Raw genomic sequence first — 6,761 nt, 5'->3', positions numbered from 1 at the left:
ACAAACTCACCATGTTTCTGTTTAAACTGTAGATTTGAGCTACCGTATTATGTTTAATCCCCGTTTTAGAACAAGCAGCTACAAATCCTTGAGCTAATGTGTTCAAGTCCATGATCGACCTTGGTAGAATGTTTTGGAACCATGTCAAAGCTTTTCCTTCTAATGTCATTCCAAACCCCTCGAATTGAGTATGAAAATCGAATATACGCTCTGCTCTTAGCACTTGCTTAAAGCTTGCTAAGTGGTCATAGGGATCCCTTGGGCTGTATTTTTTGACTCATTTTTGAAAATCAACTGGTCTGACACGTCTATTTGGTTCAACTCCAGGTCTTCTAGGAGTTGGTCCTGTTCTGAGTCCTTCAAACCAGTCTATCGGAAATAGTGACTCATGTAGTCATGGACTGGCCTTAGTGTCACCCGGTTTCCTACGTGATGAGGTGGTTTCTGGTTTCTTCACATTACTCTCAGATGATCTCGCACGATGTTCGTCTCTTGGAGTGGTTTCTCGTCCTTGACCCAATATCCAATCCCGTATGGAATACCCCTGGTATTTGGTTTGTTCTACCTCCTCAGGAGTCATCATAACAAAGTTGTTGTTATAACAATCCCTAAATAGGTAAGTTGGTAGATCCGCAGATCCCTTATCTTTGATATTGAAAATATAGATGATCTTCATGGTCGTTAATTGTCCTGATCTAGCATGAGAAGTCCACAAAAGATCTTTTATGTTTCTATCTTCCCAACAATAGAGTCCGATTCTAGGATTATCCGTACTAAGCTGTTTCAAAGGCTTCAAATCTACTTGATCGTATCCCTCAAATTCCAAGGTTGGTGGTCCTTCTTTTGCTGACATATCTGGGATTATAGTGTTTACTTCTAACCCCCATTTCTCTACCACATCAGGATTTTTGACTTGTACATATTGAGTTCCGTTTTGATCCATGTACATTTTTCCTTGTTTGTTTGTCCTAACCTCTTCTTTGAACTCAATACCATGGTCATCAATGCGAATAGTACGCTCTTCGTTAGGATCCAAGTAAACCTGGGCTCCATGATGGTTAGAGTATATGCTTATAGTGCATTGTCGTTCCGGTTTCCGAGTGAGTCGAGTAAGAAGACATTTCGGATGTTGAATCTGAAAAACTGTCCGAGACTTCTTCAGGAATTGTGTGCAAGGAGTTTCCTTGATTTAAAATTTCTTTGATGGATACTCTACTGGTGGTTTCTCCGAATAGGCCTTGATTTCTAGTACACAACCATATCTAAGGTTCATATAGACTTATGAATCCCTGGATAGAGTACTCACCTTGGATTGACTTGTCGTCAATTTCCACTAGATTCAATTGCAACTTTCTATCAAGCCACGGATGCCTCGTCTGCAACCTGATTCCTATACAAAATTAATCAAATTAACTATTTTTCTATAAGGACAGTAGAGCTCTTGAGAACTCTTGTGATTGGTCTCTGTATATCACTTCAATTCGTGCTATGGAAGTCAAAATTTTGACTTTCAGATTCAGCTTTAGCAAAATCAAAGGTCTAACCTGCAACTTGTGAACTCAGTGTATCTATATCAATTTTGATCCAATTGAACCCAAAATTGCCCTATGGCCTTATTTTATGCTGGTCTAACACTGTATAAGCCCAAAAGTCAAAATTGAAGTCTCTGGATAGCAGAAGTAAATAATCGCGATTACTTACTTTTGTCAAGTTTTTGCACTTTTTTTATAGGTTTGGTAAGCATACAACTTGTTAAAGCCCTTGGACAAGTTTCAACAAGTTTGGACAAAATTTGATCAAGGTTACCCACTGTTCCGTGTCCGTAGACTCTGATTTCGAGAATCTGGCTTAAGTCTCACTTTTGTGGTCCAAATTTCACCAAAATTGATTTGTGGGGTCTACTTGATGTTCTTGACCTTAAGGTATACTCAAATTTGCAAAATCACCAAGTTTTGAAGCAGATGTAAATAATCGCGATTATTTACTCTTGACAATTTTTTGCAAATTTTTGCCCCAACTTTGACACAGATCTGTTAAGCACCTTAAGTTAAGGTCACTAGCCAATTTTCATCAAGTTTGGACAATGTTTGGTCAAATGGTCATCAATTATCGGTCCGTAGACTAACTTTGTAATTTTAGTCACAATTTTCAATCCAGTGATCCAAACCTTATCAAATTTTGCTTGTGGGCTTATTACAACATGGTAAAGCTAGTGGTATGCCAACTCGGTCAAAAAGTTCAAAAATAGGACAGATGTAAATAATCATGATTATTTACTTTTACCAAAATTTTGCAAGTTTTTGATCAACTAAGCATGTACACATGTTTATCACATCAATATAAGCCTATCGATCAGTTTTCAACAAGTTTGGACAAATTTTTCCCAATTTATCCTCAAGATTCAAAAAGTCAGTACAAACTTTAGTTTTTACCTAGTTTTTTGTCAATTTAGTGATCCAAATCTTTAGGGCCTTTACAAAAGTTGTTTGTACACATGCAATGAGTCAATGGTATGAACCTTGGCCAATTTAGAGCAAAAAGTTAATAATCTTGATTATTAACTTGAGGCCTGAAATGAGCACTTTTTTGCAATTTTCTCAAAGACAGTCTTTTTATGATGTTTTTTAAGCCTATAAATCAAGTCAAAACTTAATTTGGCCTAAAATGTCAAGAAAAAGTAAATAATCTGAGTTTTGGTCAACTTTTTGAAATTTTTACCTCGAAGTGTCTTTGAGCTTACCCACTGGTTCCGACAACTCTTAGGCTTACTGTCCAGTCCGATTGAGTGAATTCGAGTCTTTTCAAGCTATTTCTAGCCATAGACCTAAAATTCTGCAACTTGGCATAACAACTCACGCTTGATTCCTTCATAGAGAGCAATGTTCTGAAATCCACCTCGGATCCTACTTACCCTACTCCTGGTTTCTCATGCAATGGGGTTGTGAAAAGTGTCCACAAATACTCGTTTCCTTGTGTTTTTTATGTTTTTCAGAGTCTTGATCTTAAGACTTGTCTCGTCTACCAATCATTCTCCAATTCCTAATCTATATCTACAATCCTACATTCCTAAAGGCACTTAGTAAGTATGATTACTTCCAAGCTACCTCTACACAGCAAAAGATGACACTCTTAAGCTATGCGGTTTCTAAAAGAGAGAGTTTTACTCTAGGTGAACCTAGAGGAAGTTAATAGACAATTACACAAGGCGCTCGTGTTTTCTCTAGTTTAGGTCTATTCGGTCCCTGGCAGCGGCGCCAAATGTGGGACGCATATCTAGCTTCACCATCCTATCTTATTGCAGTATTAGCGACAACCACGATTAATTTGTCAAATCATGGGACGAAGCTGACTCAACTAGTGCATAGAGGCTACAAGAGGTTGTCAATCTCTCGGAAAAACAATTAACAACTCGCATCTAACTCAAGCTACACTCAAGTGACTGAAATCACCAAAAGCCAATCGCTCATCGGCAAGCAAATCACATCCATTACAGCATCAAATGACATCCAAACGTAACATGCCTATGGCTTCAAACCCCACTTTAGGTCAAGTTCCAAAATCGCGATTATTAACAGCAGTGGAATTTTGACCTAGTCGTTTTCAACCCAGAATGCATCTAAATGCTTAGCAATGATGTCCCAATACCCCGCCTATGCTTAGTTTTCGATTTAAAAGTGTAAATTCCTAGTTATGATGAAATTAGGCCGCGGGTCGCGACGACGCCAAAAGCTACGAAATACTGTGAATGGCTTATGTCAATGCGTAGAGATCTTACCTATGGTTGCAATGCAACAAACGCAATCGCAATGTGACAACCGAGAGGGGAGTAGGAAGCGCGAGAAGGAGAGAAGTGAGCGGCGTTAGCTCACGCTGTATATTTCTTATCCAAAAACTTGTAAAAAACTTACAAAATTTGGCTTTTATACCTTAGCCAAGGTTTTAGAGTCGTCAAAACTAATAATCTGGAGTTCTACCAAAGCTGAGAATTGACTGTCTGATACAATCTGGAAGCTTGTAGCCCCGGCTCATTAATTACAAAGTTTACCAAGAAAATAGGAGTTACAATATTCTCGATTTATCAAAATAATAATTGTTTTACCAAGATAACTCCAAAAAATGGTGTCTGTGTTTGCTTGTTGCTAACAATATGTCTCCTTAGACCAAATATATAGCTTTCCTTGAAGTTTTGTGATGATTTGAGTCTGATTAGTCATGGAAATGGTGTGATGACCTAGCGTGGTGAGAAGGGACATAGACAGATTTTTGATGTGGGAGTTGGTGATTTGCTTGTTGAGTTGATGTGTTTTCTTGTTAGGTTCAATTCGTGAGGTTGAAACCCTCAAAGAGTCTTTGTATCCCATTTGAGTCATTTCCTTGAGTAGTGACATGAGTATATTAGTGCCAAATAGATATGCTACAGACGTCTATCCCAACAACCCACTAACATTGGCATCGTTTGTGAGAAATGATTCTTAGATGGTGAGTGACCTAGTGCGTATTTAGAGTCTTTGTTTTCTAGAAAGTAGAATTTTCATTCCATTTACACTAGTAGCAAAGTAGCTAAACGAGGATTAGTACTTGATACAATTTAGAAGTTGGGGACTTTCTAGATATATTCTCCAGAGGTAAAAAGAGTTGTGAGTGAGATAGCCAAAAGCATTTCATTCTTTGATTCTCATTACTTTTAGAGTGCTATTCCATTTTCCATTATGGAATTTATTTGCATTGTTTTGTTCATTTGTGTTTCATGTTTCATTTTAGCATAGAGGAGTAGGGTAAGTAGAAACCATTACCATCAAATTGGGCTGAAAAGATCATGGCAAAGATGGTTGAAAGCCATATTTTGGACGAAAAGGCCATAAATAAAATTTTGACAATTTGATGGTAGAGACCTAGAACCTGATCAAAACTCAAAATTTTGGTGCTCAAGGGCCTCAATAAACTCACCAGGTGTGAATTAATAAGTTTCATCAGATTCTATGGTCAAACATGGATCGCGATCCATGTACCTTAAAGACATTTTTTGCATAAAAGTTATCAGTGATACTTTGTATCAATAGAACATTGCTTTGATAAAGTTTGGTTAATGCAAGAAAATTTTAAAAATCATATCAAAATTGGTTATTAGGGAAAAAACCACAAAAATAGGGGTTTCAGACACAAAATTGGTCATATCTTGAGATTCTGAGATCCAAATCACAAAAGACTAAATGGACCAGTTAGAGAAAATGAGTGTTTAGTAATTGTGAAAATTACTAATTCATATATGGTGAAACATGGATTGCGAGCCATGTACCCCAGAGACAGATTGATGCAAAATTGAGACAATATGACTGATACTGCTCTCAAACAATTGATACCAAAGTTTGGGATCAAATTGATCTCAAAAAGTCATTCAAAAGAGAAAAAATGAATAAAACACTCAAAGTTAGTCTGTTTGGCCAAAATTTGAAAAAAATCAACCTTTTGTGATCTAAATCCAAAAAGTTTTGGGGAAAAGCTTCAAAATAGCATATACTACCAGTTGACAAGTTTCATGTCGGTAAGGCATCAGTTTTTGGTACCGACACGCAAAGGTTAAAATGAGGTCAAACATGGATCACGATCCATGTACCTCATCATGATTTTGGCTGAAAATTGAGCAGTGTGAAGAGGTTGCGTGTGTGTGCAAAAGCGTATATGCGACAACCTCTCATATGCTCATGCTTGGAAGAAGATGAAGTGCATGAGCGTGTGAGGGAGAAGAAGAGAACAAAAAGAGAAAAATGATAAGATACTAATATACACAATGAAAAGAGAGATTTTGCATTAGGCTTTTTGGCCTTAAATAAATTTTACAATGTGTTCACATAGGAGCGGCCGCCCAAGTTGGGCTGACCCCGACAATCACCCCCTTCAGCTAAACTTGGAACAAAAATTAATCCTAGCAACTATTGAGACATCTAGGTATAGTGTCTAATACATCATGGTTGTTCTCATAATAAATTCATCAACAAGGTTCACAAGGACACTCATCCTAGGCTCACAAGGTAGTCATAAACTAGGTTGTCGGGAAGGTCTTTCCTCCGACGTCATTCATTTTGTTGGGGTAGTGTCTAGTCCCATTACAAATCATCAATATAATCAAAATACATAAGTGGCTTAAGAGGGGCTTTTAGTCATCAACAAGTCCGAGTCAACCACAAGGCATAATAATTTTATCAACACAAGACAAACCTTGCACTCACACAATGTGACAAAAGACCTCATGGCTGTGAAATTAGTAGCATGGATGTTGGTAATTGGATTATTGACTATAGCACCTTGACCATCAAAATCAAAACACGATACCTGAAGTTCCTATACAACCTAACATCATTTAGAATTTACAACACTTGATACCCTTACAAAGAGTAGATTGGCTATTCATAAACAAATCACCACACTAATTAGTGATACAGATTCTAGTCACTCATTGTCCTCTTGAGACCCCAAAATCGGCTCGATCATTTATGAATACAATCTCGACCCATCCTTGAGGCTCAACTCTAGATGATGCAATCTCATCAGCTTGAGAGGAGGCCATCCTGTGGTGTATGGCATTTGCAGAAGTCCATCCAAGAGGGTTGAGGGCCATGCAAAGATCGTCAAGAGAGAGAGGTGGTTGAATAGGGAGAGCATGGTGCTTGAGGAACTGGGACAAAGGGGGCCTGGGGGGAGTGGAGAAGAGATGACTCAGGGCGTATGAGAAGCCAACCAGGGGCAAGCTTCTTGAATCATAA

The sequence above is a fragment of the Adiantum capillus-veneris genome, chromosome 1 (genome assembly GCF_014529385.1).
Source record: "Adiantum capillus-veneris isolate H3 chromosome 1, ASM1452938v2, whole genome shotgun sequence".
Taxonomy (NCBI): Eukaryota; Viridiplantae; Streptophyta; class Polypodiopsida; order Polypodiales; family Pteridaceae; genus Adiantum; species Adiantum capillus-veneris.
The sequence above is the reverse complement of the archived record's forward strand: the minus strand, read 5'-3'. Positions refer to the sequence as shown.